Here is a 22015-nt window from a genome sequence, read left to right as displayed (position 1 = left end):
GCATGAGTTCACTCGTGATCCGAGGTCCCGTGTCCCCGTCCTTGGGGTAGATCGGGGTGTGACAAAGGTCAGGCTTGCCGATCTATTCATCGCGTCGCTGAATCATCACTTGTGCTCACCAAGTTGGTCTTGTCCATGGGCTGGCCTGCTGGAACTTTTAGCGAGCTAAAGGTTCACTAGGCGACTCACCGAGTTGATTTGGCATGTACCAGCCTTGTTTTTTATCAACTTCTTCAGCTTTTTCACTCCTTTTCTCCAGATAATGACCTTGCCTTGCTCTTTTGCCTACATTACTGCAAATTAGCATTTTATCATTAGTTTAGAGCATATAATAGGCATTGAGGACACTAAAACATTAAATATTAAGCCACAAAATGAGTCAAAATCCCCAACTCATCAGTGTTGTAGACTAACTCATTCGAAGTGGAATCATGAGACACTTGTTTGACATAGCATCAGCCCTGCTTGATGAGATGACATAAATTAATCATACATAGTACACAAGAGAAGATCAGGTGTCTCCTTTGAATCTTGGGCTTGTAAAAGAACAAATGGAAAATAAACAAGAACTTGATAAAAAAACATGGCCTTGATGATGACCCAAATGGACCTATTGACGAAGCACGTCATAGGAAGTGGGTACAAAGTTGTGAATGCAGTCGGTATTAATAGTTGTGTAAACCCTAATGAAGCACACTTTGAGGCCATTTACAATGAAATAGAGCAATTCTTGGCAAACCAAGTGGGAGGTTCCTGTCTCAGCTATCCAAAGCCAGGGGGAATCGAGGTTGGAATAGAGATCGAGATTATGGTTGGAAAGATTGATGTCACAAATGACAATACTGTGGAACAAATTGGAGGCATATAAACGGGGATATAGATCGCTATGTACCTACTCACGAATGTCCAAAGCAGAAAGAACGAAGGCCTGATCATGAAAATTTCCGCATCAACTATATTCTTGTTCGTATTTTGAAACAATTGGAATGATCTCATAAGGTGCTAAAGGAAATTAAAGATGACATCTATTCTGTTAACCAAATGGTCACTTCACACTTGGTATCGATTAAGTAGTTTGATACATACATGGGTTAGATCTCGGCTCATATAAGCTTAAGGTCGAAAAGGGGGCTCCAAAGTGATACTTAGGTGAACTCGAAAATGAGGCATGATGTCATGCCCACGTCGTGCAATGTTAAATAAGGTGATTCTTGAGAGGCAACCCAAGTTTTATTTTTTGTCGTTTGAATAACGTTTGTTTGATGTGCAAGTTGAAATTTTGAAGTTTGGGAGAAATAGGCAAATGGGCGAGCTCATAACACACTTGGTGCATCACCGAGTAGTTTGGCAAGCACAACGTCGATCTCCCTTTGGAACAATTGAAGGGCTCACATTCAGTATATTTTGGTGGGCTAAGGTCCACTCTGCGACTCAGCGATTGGATCAATGATGTTAGTAACCCTTGCAAAATTTGGCGCGAACTAAAGGGTCAACGAATTTAAACCATTTTAAATTCAAAACCACTCCATTGTTTAAAATTATCTACCATTGCACTCTAATAATTAAATTTTAGATCTTAGTTTTCACTTAATTTTTGGTGTGGGTGTCATTCCATGTAACGACTCAAAAAATGGTAGGATGAACTAGTGCCTTAATGTGAGGGTTATGTCAAGAGTTAAGGGGCTTAGTTGCTAAAAGTTAAAGTACGTACTAGACCCCTTAGATTAGAATACCTTTTAATGTTTGGATGATGGTGCAAGGCCAGGAGTCAAGCCAAAAAGGGGCAATCCTAACCCAAAGGCCAAGGCTGCCCCAACTTGGCTAGACACTGCCCAAGGATCACGATTACTTTCACAACTAGTGGTCTTGACGACGTTCCATGAAAGGGGTGGTGAAGGTCCCTTAGGAATGTGTGAGGCATGGCATTTTTTGCCTAGCCATTACCTAGGAACCACGACTTTCACCACGACTCGTGGTCTTGACCATAGATCGTGGGAGATGTCGTGATCTTGCCTTGGCATTGTGGGAGCCTAGGGTGAAGGAAACACCATCTAGACACTGCCTAACCTCATTAGGGTCTTCACGACCCGTGGTGGCAAAACAAGGTGCCTAAAAATCATGCCAAGCCAAGGCATCATTCACGAGCCACTTCACGACTCATTATGATGACCATGTATCATAGGAAGGCTCGTAGGGTGGCCTTAGCTTGGTAGGAGTGGTGCATGATTGAGGAGGCTACTGCCTCAAAGACCACGAGTTGTGGTGCCCTAGACGGTCCGTCAACTTGGGTGTGAAGCTCAGTTAGCCTCAAAGGAGACAAGGCAACTTTGCCTATGTGTTTCCTCCAAGATAACGAGCATCACCACCACTCGTGGTGTTGACCACGGATCGTGGGAGCTTCCGTGGTCTTGCCTTGGCCTTGGAGGGCTGCCCAAAATTGGGGCATTTACATAATTTTGTTTGGTTTAATTCTTAGGTGGGGTTGATTTTAAATGTTTTATATAATTATTATATATAGTTTTAAGTCTTTTAACAATCATTTATTCATTATTTCCCCAAATCAAAACAAAAGCTCTTCCCCCTCCCAAAATTCTCTCTAAACTCAAGGAAGAAGAAGGAAGCCATTGGACCAAGGGTTGGTGGATTTCCAAGGTGTTTCTTTTTCAATCTTCGTGGGGAATCAATAGCAAGGTATGGTAGTCTTCATCATTGTCTAACTTTTCACTCAACGAGCCAATTCAAAGGAGATTTTAAACAACGAAAATCTAGGGTTTTACTCAATCTCATGGGTTCTTTCATCAAACGATTTAAAAAGGTTTCTAACATCAAATTATGATTGTTTTAGTGTTTAATTGATGTGAACCCATGGATTCTCTCAATTCCTAAATTGTACCTTTGTGGAGTGGGTTTGAAGATTATCAAGTCTTATGAATGAATTGTGTCTAAATTGCTTTGGTTTATGGAATTGTATCATTCTATATGCCTTAATTGTAGTGAATTGATTGTATATTGGTGATTTGAGATACATGGCCTTGAAAGGGCAAGTTATGACCAATTTCATGTTAAAGTAGAATTGTTCTTGAGCTACTGATCCACTTGAAAGGTGGAGGTGACCTTATATAGAAAATTTATGTGTTATGCTTGGTTGTTTTATTCTTTGAATGACTTATAATGAAGGTGAGGTTAGGATAGACTATGTTTACCTACTCTCATATCTAGTGAAGAATGAATGAAAGAATGTGAGAATGAATGAAAAGAATGGGAGTTAATGCTAATGAATGAAAGTTGGGTCTATTGTAACGACAGTCTCATAAAGTACTTCTTTAAATGAATGGGGTTCCTAGATGAAAGGTTTTCTCATCTTTGAATCCAAGTGCTTCCTAAATGAATGAATGTGGGTTAGGATGAGTACTCCTTCTTGTGTTAAGATGACAGTACTTAGTAGCAATCCTTATCCCTAAATGAATTAATGTGGGTTAGGATGAGTACTCTTTCGTGTGTTGAGATGAGAGTACTTAGTAGCAATCCTTATCCTTAAATGAATGAATGAAATGAATGTCCAAACTCCGTGGGGGAGTAATGTCTAGCACCGAGAGGATATGAAGATGGGTGGATACTACTTCGTGAGTTGAGATGAGTGTATTTAGTAGCAACCCTAAAAATGGGTGCCCCTTCGTTAGTTGAGATGTGGATACTTAGAAGCAATCCTTCTATCCCTTAACTATGTGCCCACATAGGACTAGCTAGTGGTCTCTACCACGTAAAGGCTATAAGAATGACCCTACCTTAGGCAAGTGGGGATCCCTCATTCGGTAAGGATTACTACCGAAATTCCATGTCAAGCTCCATGGTCTATGTCAGGTAAGGCTCTTCCCCCACATTAATGAATGAATGAACTAGGGTCTCTTAAGAATGTACTACTTAGGATAGGTGGTGGAATGGGACATCATCTAGACAATGCACAAGTAGGCATTTAAAGGAGATATTTGATGTGTCTTAGTAATGATAATGAATGAATGAGTCTCTTTGGGCTAATTAATGAAAGTGTTGGTCTTTGAGCATGCTAATGTGAAAGTGAGTCATAATGAATTGAATGTAAGTGCTTATGTTGAATTGAATGTATGTGATGATCTTATGTCATTAGTGAATGAAGTTGTCTAAATGCATTAAGTTGAATGAACAATTTATGTTGAGAGGTGAATGGAGCTTGTCTTGTGTAGCCTGAAGAATCACTTGGGTGTGATATGGAGAGGTAGTATGGGCTGCCTCACCATGTCTTACTTAGGTGAGTCTTGAGATGACATTTGATGAGTGTTCTAGTTTTAGGAAGTGACTTATTGGCTTATGTGCTTATATGTCTTATGTGATTAATTGGTTAAGGTTGAGGTATGCATGGTAAGTGCACTTTGTGTGACCTTAAGGTGGTGCCTTAGTGTGGGTGATGGTATGGGACGTTGCCCATACATTTCACAAAGGTATAGCTGAAGGGTTACTTAAGGTAGAGGTCCAACACAAGAAGGTAAAGGTATGCATGTTTATGATGTATTGTGAAGTATATGACTTTGTATTGTTGGTTTTGACTTGTAAGGTGCCTATGATGTTGATGTGCATGATATTTTATCAAAATGGCATGAAAGCATAACTCCCAACAAATGTCCTTTTTAGAATGTTTTGCATATCCTCATACTTAGTACGTCTGTTGTACTAACCCCTTTCTTCTATTTTACTACAAATGTAGGTTGTGGTAACTAGGAGGAAATTGTGCTTTGGAGTTGCTTGGATTGCTTCACTCTTCCAAGTCTTTGGTATGTCCTCCAGATTCGAGGACTATGTTTAGAAGTTAATTAGTCATTGTAATAGACACTTAAGTTTCATTTCATTTGTAAAGGGCCGTGTCCGTTAGTACATTTCAAGTTCTTGTCTAAGATTAGCTAAAGAGACTTAGTAGTTCCACTTGCGTATTGATGTTTTCAAATATTGATGACTCTTGAAGTCTTATGAATTTATCGAATTAAAGTTTTAAATTCTTTGTGATTTTGATGATCCATACGATGAATGAATGCTAAGGCTTGTATGATACCTCCGAGAGTCGATTACAAGTGTAATGACTAGGGGGTGCTCTCGGGTCGTTACATTCCTCCATTATAGTTAATGATGTACCAGGATCGTATCTTCACCTTCAAGCAATTATAAGGTGAACGGATCCACAAGTCTTGGGCAAGGTTTTATGAAATGATCACTCAATGCCCAACTCATAACATTCTTTTCATGGCACTCCTAGACAAATTCTACAGAAGTCTTGGCCGCGAAAACAAGAGCTTGGTCGACCAACTCATTCCGGGAGGCTATCAAAACAGTCATATGTGATAGCAGCCCGACTGCTTAATCAAATGGGTGAAACACACCAAGAGGTAGAGAAAGACTTCATGTTGGTTGCCCTAATAACTCAGATTGATGAGTTGGCCAAAAAGATGGTGAAAATCGAAGTCTTGTGCCAAAGGAAGGATAAATACATCCCTCTTAATGAGTGAAGAAGTCCTAAGGACAATGAGGTTAAATGCCTTGAAAGAATGTTGTCAATCATTACCCACAAGGTGACTGAGCAAGATAGAAAGCTAGAAGAAATGAAGGAAGACATTGAAGGGATGGAGCGACTTATTTGGTCTCAATCCAGAGCTATCCAGATGCTCGAGGACTTTATGGATGATGCGTCACCCGATCTACACTCGCAACAAGACAAGGGGTTGCCTAGTAATACTATGGCTAACCCCAAAAATGGAATTTGACTACTAAGGCGTTGTTTAGGAGGCAACCCAAAAACTCTTTAAATGCTTTATTATTGTTTCAGAAATAATGGTGTGTTGAATGTATACCATTTTTCGAAGCGGAACTGGTAGTTAGTGAATTCATGAAAGTGATAGTTTCGAAGCGGAACTGGTAGTTAGTGAATTCATGAAAGTGATAGTGTGGTAGATGGTAGTGTGGTAGGTGAGTAACTTATTTTTAAGATTTTATTATAATATCTTTTTACTAAGTGTCTTAATCTTGATATCTCTTTAATATTATTTTTTGGTAGTGCTAAATTCATAGTAATATGTAATAATATTTATTATAATATTCTTCCGATAATTGTTTTAATATGAATATTTCTTTAATATTATTTATGATATACTCTAGATATAACATATCTTCGGTTCTTTGGTACATATATAAATTTTCCTCCATTAATTGTTCTAATAGTTTTATATCTTCCATAGATTTTACCCAATATTGTAAATATCTGTAGTTCATTTTAATCTGAATTTATTTCTAAATCATACCATTCTATTCTTTCGAAGTCTAAATCATGTACGTCTATTGCATACCATTCTTGATTTAATATATCTTCTTATTCATAATCATTAAATATTTTTTCCCATATTATTCTTCTTAATTCGATTATTTCTATATTTTTAAGTACATATAAGATTAAAGTTTCGTAGTTTTTTATCATTTTATCATGCATGTATGTAGTCATGTTCTTTATTATGCAGGTTTTTTATTTCAAATTATTCCTTCCTATCATATTCATAATTGATTAAATTAATATTAGATCATTATGAACTAGATTATCTTTATCATGTTTTCCTGTCACTACTAGCATCGTACTTTAGCGGATACTTCCTTCTTATCAGCGCATCAACTTTGTTTACTCCCCTAAACGGCTTCCTCGCCTACCGATTTCAACATTAGGATGGCATAGTATAGAAGTTTTCTCCCTGTTTCCAGTGTGCTAATAAACTAGAAATCATGATTCAAATAATTCTAATACATAATAACTAACATAAATTTATTCAAGCATATATATGATATTCAGGAATATATGAAATTAGTTCCGCATATTTTTTGAACAATATACCTTTGCCTTTTGCTTAATCATGCTATCTGAAATATCTTATTGGATTTCAGATTTCTCCATATTAACATTTAAGTATTTTTATAACTTAGGGGAGAGAGTGTTTTCAAGAAAATGTTTATTACGTTAGGCATTGCCTGCCTTCTTTAAGTTACATATCCTTTCTTTATATAGAAAGGATTTTCATACTACACTACAATAATGTACTATTCACCTTAACACTTGTCACCTAATAAATTACACCCCCTACCATCCCTTACACATGCCCATTCTTATTATGGCACACATTATGACTCACTACTTATCATTATGACACACTACTATTCACACCATACTTTATTGACTTTTTTACAAGACAAATAATTTTACTCTTATCTCATCTTTTTATTTTGTCTGCATCTCATCTTCATTGTCTTTTTTTTTATCTTCTCATCATCTTATCTTCTTATCATCTGCTTCCGTCTTTATCTCTTTATTCCAGCTGGACGTCTGGGATTATATTATCTTCTCCATTACATTTTGAACATATATGGTCAGGGTATTTGTGACCAATTAGCTTGCAATATCTGGTTAATAATTCTGCCCAAAAAATCCTTCTTTTAGTGCTCGTGTCGTAGGTCGTTCTTCTGGCTTAAGTAGTGATAAAATCCATCTTTGGACTTCATCCATATCTGCTTTCCTTAGCTCCCTTGAATTGGAATAAATCATTAGTTGGTCTCTTACATAATAGCTCCATATAGCGTTTCCGTTTAAATAGTTATTTCCTAGCTCTTGTATAATTGTTGATATACCAATTATCTTTTTGTTGGCATAAAAACTTGGTATCTCTATCTTGCATATCTCTTCTTGTTGTCTGATATCCTCGGGTATAATCATATCTTTAGTTAATCATATCTTTAGTTAATCCTATCTTGATAACCTGTATTGGAGGTTTTATTTTCCCGTATAATATCTCCGCTGGTGCTGTATAGAATTTTATATAAAATAAATTTCCTTTCGAAACTCTTTTGTATGTGATGAATGCTTTGTGTAGTTCTGGTATTCCACTAACTTCTTCTCCGTCGTATGTGTATACGGTATTTAACAATCCGTAGTTCTAACATCTTCTTACTAAATTAGCGTTAGTTTTCGGTTGTCCAATTAACTTGTTATATCCTTGTAACTTTTGTGTCAAATAATCCTGGTTTGGTTTTTTTGTAGTTGACCTGGGGTTGCGGTTTAAAAAGGTTTGGATTTTGTGGATATTTTCAATATAGGTTCGTGTGATATAGTTATATGTCTTTTTCTCATTTTGGTTGTGCAAACTATCTGCGTATGTAGATGTTTGTGGTTCTATGGACATATGTCTAGGTGTCCTTTGGGTAAATGGTTTTTCGAATAGCTGGTTTAAGTTAGCATTTTTATGTTGTTTATCACTAACTTGTTTGCTTGTACCTGCAGCTATATTTAAACAAATGTTACGGGTTTTCAGGAGTTTCTCATCGTCTCCTTTTAGCTTTGGGTTTTTTCCGTCTTCCGATCGACGTAGCTCCGCATTTTTATAGTCATGCTGCTGACTAGCTTTAGACTGCAGATTATCTTCATTAGTCTTTAGCTTTTGTATCTCGTTGTCCATACTGTCCACTTTTATACAAAGTGTAGTTATGGCTTTGAGTATCTCTTCCATTGTATTTTCGTTCTCAGTCTGAGTAGCTTTGTCTTGATAAGTAATCTGCAATAACATTCTTATCAGTTTTTATTACTTCAATTGTAAATGTGAAATTTAATATATTTAATACCAATCTCCTTATTTCTTTTGTTGTTACCGAATCTTGTATTTTTCTTGTTAGCCACCATTTTACTTATGTATTATCTGTTCTTATAATAAATTTGCTATATACAATATATGGTTCAAATGATAATAAACACTTATATATTGAATATAATTCTTTTCTATTTATTTCCCATTTTATTTCTGTATTATTAAATGTTCCTGAATAATACCTGCAATGATGTTCTATCGTAGTGTCATCATACCTGTATTTTAATATTCCTCCATAACTTTTTTCACTCGCATCTGATTCTATTATATAAGTAAATTTTTTGTTTCATCTGGAAAGTATAGTTTAGGTAAGTTTTTACATAATAATTTTACCTTTTATATTTGTATTTGGTCTTTTTTATCAAACTGATATTCTATATCTTTCTTTAATTTTTGTTGTAATGGTTTTAAATTCTCTGCTAATTTTGGTATGTATTCTCTTACTTGATTTACTAGTCCTAAGAATGACTGTAATTTCTATTTTGTATCTAGTTGTTCATTTGAGTTAAAAAAAATTGTACTATATGTGTTTGCATTTTTATTCCGTTTTTATCTATTTGTATTCCTAAGAATTCTATTTGATTTTTCATTATATCTGCTTTCTTTTTAGTTAGACTTATACCCGAATATTCTATGATATGAATAAATTTTTCTAATAATCTTATATGTTCATCTTGTGTTTTGGAATATAATAATATATCATCTATGTACACTACACAATTTTCTATTTGTTTAAAGTAATTATCCATAAAGTGTTGATATCTACCTGGTGCGTTTTATTTCCAAATGGTAATACATTCCATTCATAAAATCCTTGTGGTACAGTGAATGCTGTTAGTTTTTTAGATTCTTCTTCTAGTTTTAAGTGATAAAATCCTTGTATTTGTCTTATCTTTAGTATTTTATTTGGTATCGGATAATTATATGTTTTACTTTTTGCATTTAAATTTCTATAATCAATAATCATTCTGCTTTTTCCTCTTTTTTGTTCACTATGTTTATTTACGATAAATGTCGGGCTTGTGTGTTTACTATTGTTTTCTTGTATATATCCTTTTACTAGTAATTCATCTATATGTATCTTAAATTCGGTTAAATCATTAAAATTATACTTTAATGGTTTTTGGGTTATTATACTGTTATTATCAATTAGCTCAATTTTTACTTTTGTTTTATGTTTTTCCCATTTATCTTCTAGTAAACAATTGTATTTACATTTATTAGCTTCTGCTCCCGTATCTATCATTGGTGTATAATATCGGTTGTAATATCTTTTTATTATTATTTTTGCAAGTATATATATTTTCATATTTTTATTATACTAAAGCCCTTGTTATTATTACTCCTTTATTTTCATAATTTATTGTTAACTGTTTGTCTTCTAGATTATATGGTTTTACTTGTTCTAGCCATTTTATTCCTAAAATGATATTTTCATTTCCTTGATATATTTTGAATTTTATCACTATTAGTACTCCTCCAATGATTATTTCCTTTTCTGTTGTTTCTTCGGTATACATTAATGTTTTTGGTAGTTCGGGGCATGATTGTTCAATAGTTATTATTTCATCTTCAGTCACTAATTCTCTTGTAATATAGTTTTCTTCTCGTCCTGTATCTATTAATATTAAATATTTTCGTTGTTTCATTATTCCCGTTATGTAGTAATGATGTGGTTTTATATCTTCTTCCATTGATTTTTGTGGGGTTTTATCTATTCTCCTTGAGGTACTCATTTTTCATGATATTTGGGGTATTTCATTGTTTATTCTTTTCGATGTGCTTAGTCTTTCTTTTACTATTTCTAAATCTTCTTCTATATCAATTTCATTATAACTATAATCGATTTTATCTATGACTGTAACTATTCTTTCAAAGGCATCTTCTATTTTTATATTATCTATTTTATTTTTTGTTGTGATTTTATGTTTTGTTGTTAGAACATATAAGTTTTTACATCTAGCTGTAAATATTTTACTTCCTGGGGCTAGTTCTATCCCTGACATTCGCCAGTATAATACTAGTGATTTATCTATATTTCTGTCATTTATTGCTACTGAATAGTTAGCACTTATTATAAACTTAAATTTTTGGTATATGAGGTTACCTCTTACTGCACTTATTATACTTTTTTCTATGGGTTGTATAATTCTATCATCCGCTAAGTATATTTCTATGGGTGTATCTATTCTTTCTCTAAAATATGTTTTTATTAATATTTCTGTTCCTCCTAAATGTACATATTTAATTGGATTTTTAGCTTTAATATCTTGTATTTCTTTATTTATTATTCGTTTATTTATTATTGGTATTTTGGCCTTTCCTTTAGTGTATTTGCAATCTATGATATGTTCTCTTTGACTTACTACATCATATTCTTCTTTTTTGTCGTTTAAACCAGTTTCTTATTGTTGGTATTTCGAATATTTTTGCTACGTTTAGGTCTAATTCTATTCCTTTTATTTGTTCAAATATACTATTATCAAATATTATTTTCTGTTCTAAAGATTCTTCGTCTTGATGTTCTTCTTTATTTATTATTTGTATGTCTGCTTCAGTCATTTGTTATATTGTAGAATTCTTTATCTGATTCTATTTGTATGTTACTATCTATTTCATTTTCTGATATTTCATATATTCTATCTTCACTTTCTAATTCATAATCTATGTACTCTATTTGTGTATATTTTTCATCGTCTATTATTATTTCTGATATTTATTTTTTCTTTGGATTTTTAGGTAATTTACAATCTCTAGCTATATGTCCTAATTTTTCACAATTATAACAAGTACATTCCGTTAGTTTTCTTTTTGGTCTATATGGTCTTTTGGTTTTGTAGTTTTTTACATAGTATCTTCTTCTTGGTTTTTTATATTTATATTTTGATCTATATTTTTTATTATATTTCTTTCTATTTTTATAATACCTATTCGTACAACCAAATTGAGATGTTGTTTTATTTTTGCAACATGCTAAGTTTTTTATTAATATTTTTTCCATTTTTATTTCTTCTTTATGTTTTTCACATAGTTTCATAAACCATTGTTGTAAGAATTTCATTTTAGCTCCTAAGGTGTCCGTTAATTCTGCTTCATTCCAACTTTTTATTATTTTTGAATTAAAAGGTTCTGGTAATTTTTTAAAATATAATTTTCTTATTTCTTTACTTTCTTCTGTGCTATATGTTCCTTTATAATAGTATTCTCTAAATACACATGTATATTCATCTATGTAACACATATTACATATTGCTAATTTTGTCATTAGATTCCGATTTATGATCTTTTCTTTATTTTGTTCTTCTACCTCTGTTGTCACTACTAAATTCATTCCTTATAGCTATTTCGTATTTATATAATATTTCCATGGTTGTAGTGGCTATTCCACCATCAATTTTTTTATTATTTCTTAAAGTTGTTAAGCCTTCACTTGTTAAATTTTGTAGCCATAATTTTACTGTTCCTATAAGTGTTCTTTCTATGTATCTTGGTGCCTCTGCTATTACTATCTTGTTATCTATTAATTGTTTTGATATATATCCTATCCATAATTGGATTGTTTTATTTATATCTGCTACACAGTCTAAATCTAAAAAATCATGTTGTCCAATTATTGGTTTAGGCGTCCATTTTCTACTTAATCTTTTATCCCATGTAGTTTTTTCTTTATCATATTGTTCATAATTTTCATTATAATATTTTGGATTAAAATTTTTTGGGTTTTTTACTCCTGATGTGCTAGGTTTTTCGTCCATGTTTACGTCTTTTGTATTTACTTCTAAATTCTTTGTATTATCTATGTTTGCGAAAAGTTCCATATATGTTTTGCTTGTTTCCGAATGTTGTTCTAGATCATCGTCGTTTATTTCATCAACTCTTATTTCGGGTAGATTATCATTTTCTTCTTTTTCTTCTATTTTATCTTCTAGTTGCAATTTTTCTTTAAATTTAATTATCTCATTTGTTAATTTCGTTTTTTGTTATTTTTCTTTTTATTTTATTTCATACATTTCTTTTAATATTGCTAGCTCTTTTTCTAGTTCCATTATTTTGGTATTTTTTACTTCTTCTAATTGTTGTACTTCCTTTTTTGTTTGTTGTTTTATTTTTTCAATTTCCATTTTTCTATCTATTTCTTCATTTTCTTTTGTTATTCTTATCATAGCAGTTAAACTATCTTCTAGTTTTATCGTTTCTTTCTCTAACATTAAACTTATATTGTCACCTATTTTCTTATATCTTCTTCCTAGATTAGAAAATATTATCTTTATTTTTAATCCGTCATAATTTTCTTATGTTTTTTCATCTATTGCGTATTCTTCTTTATATCACTACTTAAGCCAGAATAACGACCTACGACACGAGCACTAAAAGAAGAATTTATTTCAACAGAATTATTAACCAGATATTGCAAGCTAATTGGTCACAAATACCCTGACCATATATGTTTAAAATGTAACGGAGAAGATAATATAATCTCAGACGTCCAGCTAGAATAAAGAGATAAAGACGGAAGCAGATGATAAGAAGATAAGATGATGAGAAGATAAGAAGAAAAAAAGTCAATAAAGTATGGTGTGAATAGTAGTGTGTCATAATGATAAGTAGTGAGTCATAATGTGTGTCATAATAAGGATGGGCATGTGTAAGGGATGGTAGGGGGTGTAATTTATTAGGTGACAAGTGTTAAGGTGAATAGTACATTATTGTAGTGTACTATGAAAATCCTTTCTATATAAAGAAAGGAGATGTACCTTAAAGAAGGCAAGCAATGCCTAACGTAATAAACATTTTCTTGAAAACATTCTCTCCCCTAAGTTATAAAAATACTTAAAAGTTATATGGAGAAATCTGAAATCCAATCAGATATTTCAGATAGCATGGCTAAGCAAGAGGCAAAGCTATATTGTTCAAAAAATATGCGGAACTAATTTCATATATTCCTGAATATCATATATATGCTTGAATAAATTTATGTTAGTTATTATGTATTAAAATTATTTGAATCATGATTTCTAGTTTATTAGCACACTGGAAATAGGGAGAAAACGTTTATACTATGCCATCCTAATGTTGAAACCGGTAGGCGAGGAAGACGTTTAGGGGAGTAAACAAACTTGAGGCGATGATAAGAAGGAAGTATCCACTAAAGTACAATGCTAGTAGTGACAGAAAAACATGATAAAGATAATCTAGTTCATAATGATCTAATATGAATTTAATCAATTATGAATATGATAGGAAGGAATAATTTGAAATAAAAAACCTGCATAATAAAGAACATGACTACATACATGCATGATGAAATGCTAAAAAACTATGAACCTTTAATCTTATATGTACTTAAAAATATAGAAATAATCAAATTAAGAAGAATAATATGGGAAAAAATATTTAATGATTATAAATCAGAAGATATATTAAATCAAGAATGTTATGAAATAGACCTACATGATTTAGACTTCGAAAGAATAGAATGGTATGATTTAGAAATAAATTCAGATTAAAATGAACTACGGATATTTACAATATTGAGTAAAATCTATGGAAGATATAAAACTATTAGAACAATTAATGGAGGAAAATTTATATATGTACCAAAGAACCGAAGATATGTTATATCTAGAATATATCATAAATAATATTAAAGAAATATTCAAATTAAAAAAAAATATCAAAAGATTATTACAACAAATATTATTACATATTACTATGAATTTAGCACTACCAAAATATAATATTAAAGAGATATCAAGATTAAGACACTTAGTAAAAAGATATTATAATAAAATCTTAAAAATAAGTTACTCACCTATCAGACTACCATCTACCACACTATCACTTTCAGGAATTCACTAACTACCAGTTCCGCTTCGAAACTATCACTTTCATGAATTCACTAACTACCAGTTCCGCTTCGAAAAATGGTATCAGAGCTATGGATAATAAGAAACACGGTAAGAAACATACGAGTAGAAAATTAAGAAAAATAAGAAGAAAATTAAATAAATTATATCCGGAATATACACAACTTAATATCACAAACACTGATAACGAAAAATTAAATCAATTAATAGATAATATATCTAAAATAGAATATAAATATATTCAATACTTAAAAATACAATGAATAACAAGAATAGCGACTATAGACAAAAACTTAATGAAATAATTATAGCAAAACGCAAGAATTAGAACATAGGCAAAATAGACTTAACAATAATATATTTGCAGGAATTTGTCACAAATCTATAATAGCACAAAGAAAGACTATTTTATATCTAGAAATACAAATAAATAACTTAGAATATAAACTACAACATAATTTATAAATGAATAAAGAAGAATACGCAATAGATGAAAAAACAAATGAAAATTATGACGGATTAAAAATAAAGATAATATTTTCTAATCTAGGAAGAAGATATAAGAAAATAGGTAACAATATAAGTTTAATGTTAGAGAAAGAAACGATAAAACTAGAAGATAGTTTAACTGATATGATAAGAATAACAAAAGAAAATGAAGAAATAGATAGAAAAACGGAAATTGAAAAAATAAAACAACAAGCAAATAAGGAAGTACAACAATTAGAAGAAGTAAAAAATATCAAAAAATAGAACGTAGAAAAAGAGTTAGCAATATTAAAACAAATGTATGAAATAAAACAAAAAGAAAAAGAACAAAAAACGAAATTAACAAATGAGATAATTAAATTTAAAGAAAAATTGCAACTAGAAGATAAAATAGAAGAAAAGAAGAAAATGATAATCTACCCGAAATAAGAGTTGATGAAATAAATGACGATGATCTAGAACAACATTCGGAAACAAGCGAAACATATACGGAACTTTTAGCAAACATAGATAATACAAAGAATTTAGAAGTAAATACAGAAGATGCAAACATGGACTAAAAACCTAGCACATCAGGAGTAAAAAACCCAAAAAAATTTAATCCAAAATATTAAAATGAAAATTATGAACAATATGATAAAGAAAAAACTAAATGGGATAAAAGATTAAGTAGAAAATGGACGTCTAAACCAATAATTGGACAACATGTTTTTTTAGATTTAGACTGTGTAGCAGATATAAATAAAACAATCCAATTATGGATAGGATATATATCAAAACAATTAATAGATAACAAGATAGTAATAGCAGAGGCACCAAGATACATAGAAAGAACACTTATAGGAACAGTAAAATTATGGCTACAAAATTTAACAAGTGAAAGCTTAACAACTTTAAGAAATAATAAAAAATTTGATGGTGGAATAGTCACTACAACCATGGAAATATTATATAAATACGAAATAGCTATAAAGAATGAATTTAGTAGTATAACAACAGAGGTAGAAGAACAAAATAAAGAAAAGATCATAAATCGGAATCTAATGACAAAATTAGCAATATGTAATATGTGTTACATAGATGAATATACATGTGCATTTAGAGAATACTATTTTAAAGGAACATATAGCAAAGAAGAAAGTAAAGAAATAAGAAAATTATATTTTACAAAATTACCAGAACCTTTTAATTCAAAAATAATAAAAAGTTGGAATGAAGCAGAATTAACGGACACCTTAGGAGCTAAAATGAAATTCTTACAACAATGGTTTATGGAACTATGTGAAAAACATAAAGAAGAAATAAAAATGGAAAAAATATTAATAAAAAACTTAGCATGATGCAAAAATAAAACAACACCTCAATTTGGTTGTACGGATAGGTATTATAAAAATAGAAAGAAATATAATAAAAAATATAGATCAAAATATAAATATAAATAACTAAGAAGAATATACTATGTAAAAAACTACAAAATCAAAAGACCATATAGACCAAAAAGAAAACTAACGGAATGTACTTGTTATAATTGTGGAAAATTAGGACATATAGCTAGAGATTGTAAATTACCCAAAAGTCCAAAGAAAAAAACAAATATCAGAAATAATAATAGACGATGAAAAATATACACAAATAGAGTACATAGATTATGAATTAGAAAGTGAAGATAGCATATATAAAATATCAGAAAATGAAATAGATAGTAACATAGAAATAGAATCAGATAAAGAATTCTATAATATAACAAATGACTGAAGCAGACATACAAATAATAAATAAAGAAGAACATCAAGACGAAGAATCTTTAGAAAATAAAATAATATTTGATAATAGTATATTTGAACAAATAAAAGGAAAAGAATTAGACCTAAGCGTAGCAAAAATATTCAAAATACCAACAATAAGAAACTGGTTTAAATGACAAAAAGAAGAATATTATGCAGTAAATCAAAGAGAACATATCATAGATTGCAAATATACTAAAGGAAAGGCCAAAATACCAATAATAAATAAACGAATAATAAATAGAGAAATACAAGATATTAAGGCTAAAAATCCAATTAAATATGTACATTTAGGAGGAACAGAAATATTCATAAAAGCATGTTTTAGAGAAAGAATAGATACACCCATAGAAATATACTTAGCGGATGATAGAATTATACAACCCATAGAAAAAAGTATAATAAGTGCAGTAAGAGGTAACCTCATATACCAAAAATTTAAGTTTATAATAAGTGTTAATTACTCAGTAGCAATAAATGACAGAAATATAGATAAATCACTAGTATTATACTGGCGAATGTCAGGGATAGAACTAGCCCCGGGAAGTAAAATATTTACAGCTAAATGTAAAAACTTACATGTTCTAACAACAAAACACAAAATAACAGCAAAAAATAAAATAGATAAATAAAAATAGAAGATCCCTTTGAAAGAATAGTTACAGTCATAGATAAAAACGATTATAGTTATAATGAAATTCATATAGAAGAAGATTTAGAAATAGTAAAAGAAAGACTAAGCACATCAAAAAGAATAAACAATGAGATACCCCAAATATCATCAAAAATGAGTACCTCAAAGAGAATAGATAAAACCCCACAAAAATCAATGGAAGAAGATATAAAACCACATCATTACTACATAACGGGAATAATGGAACAACGAAAATATTTAATATTAATAGATACAGGACGAGAAGAAAACTATATTACAAGAGAATTAGTGACGGAAGATGACATAATAACTATTGAACAATCATGCCCCGAACTACCAAAAGCATTAATGTATACCGAAGAAACAACAAAAAGGAAATAATCATTGGAGGAGTACCAATAGTGATAAAATTCAAAATATATCAAGGAAATGAAAATATCATTTTAGGAATAAAATGGCTAGAGCAAGTAAAACCATATAATCTAGAAGACAAACAGTTAACAATAAATTATGAAAATAAAAGAGTAATAATAACAAGGGCTTTAGTATAATAAAAATATGAAAATATATATACTTGCAAAGATAATAATAGAAGGATATTACAACCGATATTATATACCAATGATAGATACGGGAGCAAAAGTTAATATATGTAAATACAATTGTTTATCAGAAGATAAATGGGAAAAAATAAAAACACCGATAGTAGTAATAGGATTTAATAATGAAGGAAGCATGATCACATATAAGACAAAAAATATAAAAGTACAACTATGGGATAAGATATTAACTATAGAAGAAATATATAACTTTGAATTAACTACAAAAAATATGCTATTAGGAATGTGATTTTTAGAAAAATTATACCCACATATAATAACAAAAACACACTGGTGGTTCACGACACCGTGTAAATAAAAAATAGGAGCAAAAAGAGTAAATAATAAAATAAAAAAAAACAACAAAATGGATAAAAGGAAGTGAAAAAATTACACAAAAATTAGAAAATATAAAAGAAGAAAACCCTAAAATAGAATTAATTATATTCTCTATAGATAAAGTAAAAATAATTCAAGATAAGTTAGAATTATTATATAGTGAGGATCATTTACAAGGATGGGAAAAACATAAAACAAAAGTAAAAATTGAGCTAATTGATAATAACAGTATAATAACCCAAAAACCATTAGAGTATAATTTTAATGATTTAACCGAATTTAAGATATATATAGATGAATTACTAGAAAAATGATATATACAAGAAAGTAATAGTAAGCACACAAGCCCGACATTTATCATAAATAAACATAGTGAACAAAAAAGAGGAAAAAGCAGAATGATTATTGATTATAGAAATTTAAATGCAAAAACTAAAACATATAATTATCCGATACCAAATAAAATACTAAAGATAAGACAAATACAAGGATATAATTATTTTAGCAAATTTGATTGTAAATCAGGATTTTATCACTTAAAACTAGAAGAAGAATCTAAAAAACTAACAGCATTCACTGTACCACAAGGATTTTATGAATGGAATGTATTACCATTTGGATATAAAAATGCACCAGATAGATATCAACACTTTATGGATAATTACTTTAAACAAATAGAAAATTGTGTAGTGTACATAGATGATATATTATTATATTCCAAAACACAAGATGAACATATAAGATTATTAGAAAATTTTAGACATATCATAGAATATTCGGGTATAAGTCTAAGTAAAAGGAAAGCATATATAATGAAAAATCAAATAGAATTCTTAGGAATACAAATAGATAAAAACGGAATGAAAATGCAAACACATATAGTACAAAAAATAATTAACTAAAATGAACAACTAGATACAAAAAAGAAATTACAGTCATTCTTAGGACTAGTAAATCAAGTAAGAGAATACATACCAAAATTAGCAGAGAATTTAAAACCATTACAACAAAAATTAAAGAAAGATATAGAATATCAGTTTGATAAAAAAGACCAAATACAAATACAAAAGGTAAAATTATTATGTAAAAACTTACCTAAACTATACTTTCCAGATGTAAACAAAAAAATTACTTATATAATAGAATCAGATGCGAGTGAAAAAAGTTATGGAGAAATATTAAAATACAGGTATGATGACACTACGATAGAACATCATTGCAGGCTTTATTCAGGAACATTTAATAATACAGAAATAAAATGGGAAATAAATAGAAAAGAATTATATTCAGTATATAAGTGTTTATTATCATTTGAACCATATATTCTATATAACAAATTTATTATAAGAACAGATAATACACAAGTAAAATGGTGGCTAACAAGAAAAATACAAGATTCGGTAACAACAAAAGAAATAAGGAGATTGGTATTAAATATATTAAATTTCACATTTACAATTGAAGTAATAAAAACTGATAAGAATGTTATTGCAGATTACTTATCAAGACAAAGCTACTCAGACTGAGAACGAAAATACAATGGAAGAGATACTCAAAGCCATAACTACACTTCGTATAAAAGTGGACAGTATGGACAACGAGATACAAAAGCTAAAGACTAATGAAGATAATCTGAAGTCTAAAGCTAGTCAGCAACATGACTATAAAAATGTGGAGCTACGTCGATCGGAAACTGGAAAAAACGCAGAGCTAAAAGGAGACAATGGGAAACTTCTTAAAATCCATAACATTTGTTTAAATATAGCTACAGGTACAAGCAAACAAGTTAGTGATAAACAACATAAAAATGCTAACTTAAACCAGTTATTCGAAAAACCATTTACCCAAAGGACACCTAGACATATGTCCATAGAACCACAAACATCTACATACGCAGATAGTTTGCAAAACCAAAATGAGAAAAAGACATATAACTATATCACACGAACCTATATTGAAAATATCCACAAAATCCAAACCAATTTAAACCGCAACCCCAGGTCAACTACAAAAGAACCAAACCAGGATTATTTGACACAAAAGTTACAAGGATATAACAAGTTAATTGCATAACCGAAAACTAACGCTAATTTAGTAAGAACATGTTACAACTACGGATTGTTAAATACCGTATACACATAAAAAATAATGCATATAAAAATAAAATAAAATAAATTATTATATATATGTATGTCTTTAAATTTGTTTCAAATAGGGCATATCCACCTTTTTATTTCTTTTTCTTTCTGTTTTTCATGGTTCACTTGTCAAAATTATCTCTTTATCCGATCATTTTCTCTGAAAACAACCTAGGCTTCCCTTAAGGAAGGTCAACAAAAGTCATTTTCGAAAGAATGACCACTTTAGGTATTCTGAGTCATTTTTCATATATTTTTTTTCTATTATTTTAACTACTCCAACAAATGATTTCGATTCATCAAAATTTCATAAGTTAAATTTGGTTTTAAATCGCGAGTTTCTTTTCCTAACCAGGTAATCATGAGATCTATGAGATGCGATAAAACACCAAGGGATGAAGCAGTCGAAATGGTCAATGATCCCCCAAAGTTCATGATCACGGATAAACCCCACCACTACTCATGGCTTGGTGGAACGATATGCATGAGTTTAGGCAAACTGAGATGTTCAAACATCTTGGTTTCCTCACATATATCATGAGATTTAGTCCTGACAGAGATTTGATCGAGGCTTTGATCCCTTTTTGGGATTCTACAAGCAATGTGTTTCGTTTTAGTGATTTTGAGTTGACGCCTACATTGGAGGAGTTGGGTGGTTTCACAGGGTTAGGCAAGGATCTCCGAAGCAAAACACTCATAGCCCCAAGAAACGTCAGCGGGAGCAAATTTTTAGAACAAATGCACATCATCTATCCTTATAAGGAGTGTTTCGATAATGGGTTGGTTTCCTTGGAATTTCTATACTCAAGATATGGAAAGAAAGAATGATTCTCAGACTACGGAAGCAACTTAAAAATGGGCAACACCTCCCTACTTGGGAAAAACATAGACAAGAAGCATTCATGGTGGCCTTTTTGGGAACCATGGTTTTTCTAAGAAGGGATAAAAAAATCAGTATTCGTCTGTCGGGAATAGTCGCTCTTATGATGAAGAAAAAGAAATCCACTATCTTGCCAATGATGTTGGCTGACATTTATCGTGCTTTGACTAAATGTAGAGAAGGGGAAGACTTTTTTTAAGGTTGTAGCATTCTATTGCAAATGTGGTTTCTGGAGCACTTGTATTGCCATCGTTTTGCGACAGATTTCAAATTTGAATGGACGAATTATATTTTGAGCCACCCAGACAGGATGAAGGAATTAGTAGACAAATTGCCAAAAGGTGTCAAAGCGTGGAGACATTATCTTCTTAAATTAACTGCATCTGATATTACATAGAACTATCATTGGTTCCCTGCGAGTGAGGTAATTGTTATGTCTTCCTATCGTCCATTCTTTGCTCTGACAGGCCTTCGAGAATTCCAATCATACGTACCCCTTCGGGTGCTACGACAACTAGGACAAAAACAAATCTTACCTAGGGCCGAGGATACACAGAGTTTCGTATGG

At 30.8% G+C, this 22015-nt stretch overlaps 1 pseudogene; it reads left to right on the top strand.

The window, feature by feature from the left end:
- The first annotated feature begins 583 nt into the window (after positions 1–583).
- On the top strand, positions 584–21503 carry LOC125823527 (uncharacterized; annotated as a pseudogene).
- Positions 21504–22015: the final 512 nt, after the last annotated feature.

The sequence above is a fragment of the Solanum verrucosum genome, unplaced genomic scaffold (genome assembly GCF_900185275.1).
Source record: "Solanum verrucosum unplaced genomic scaffold, falcon-dt-bn FXZP01000012.1, whole genome shotgun sequence".
Taxonomy (NCBI): domain Eukaryota; kingdom Viridiplantae; phylum Streptophyta; class Magnoliopsida; order Solanales; family Solanaceae; genus Solanum; species Solanum verrucosum.
Note: the sequence above shows the minus strand (reverse complement) of the source record. Positions and strands in the feature narration are given on the sequence as shown.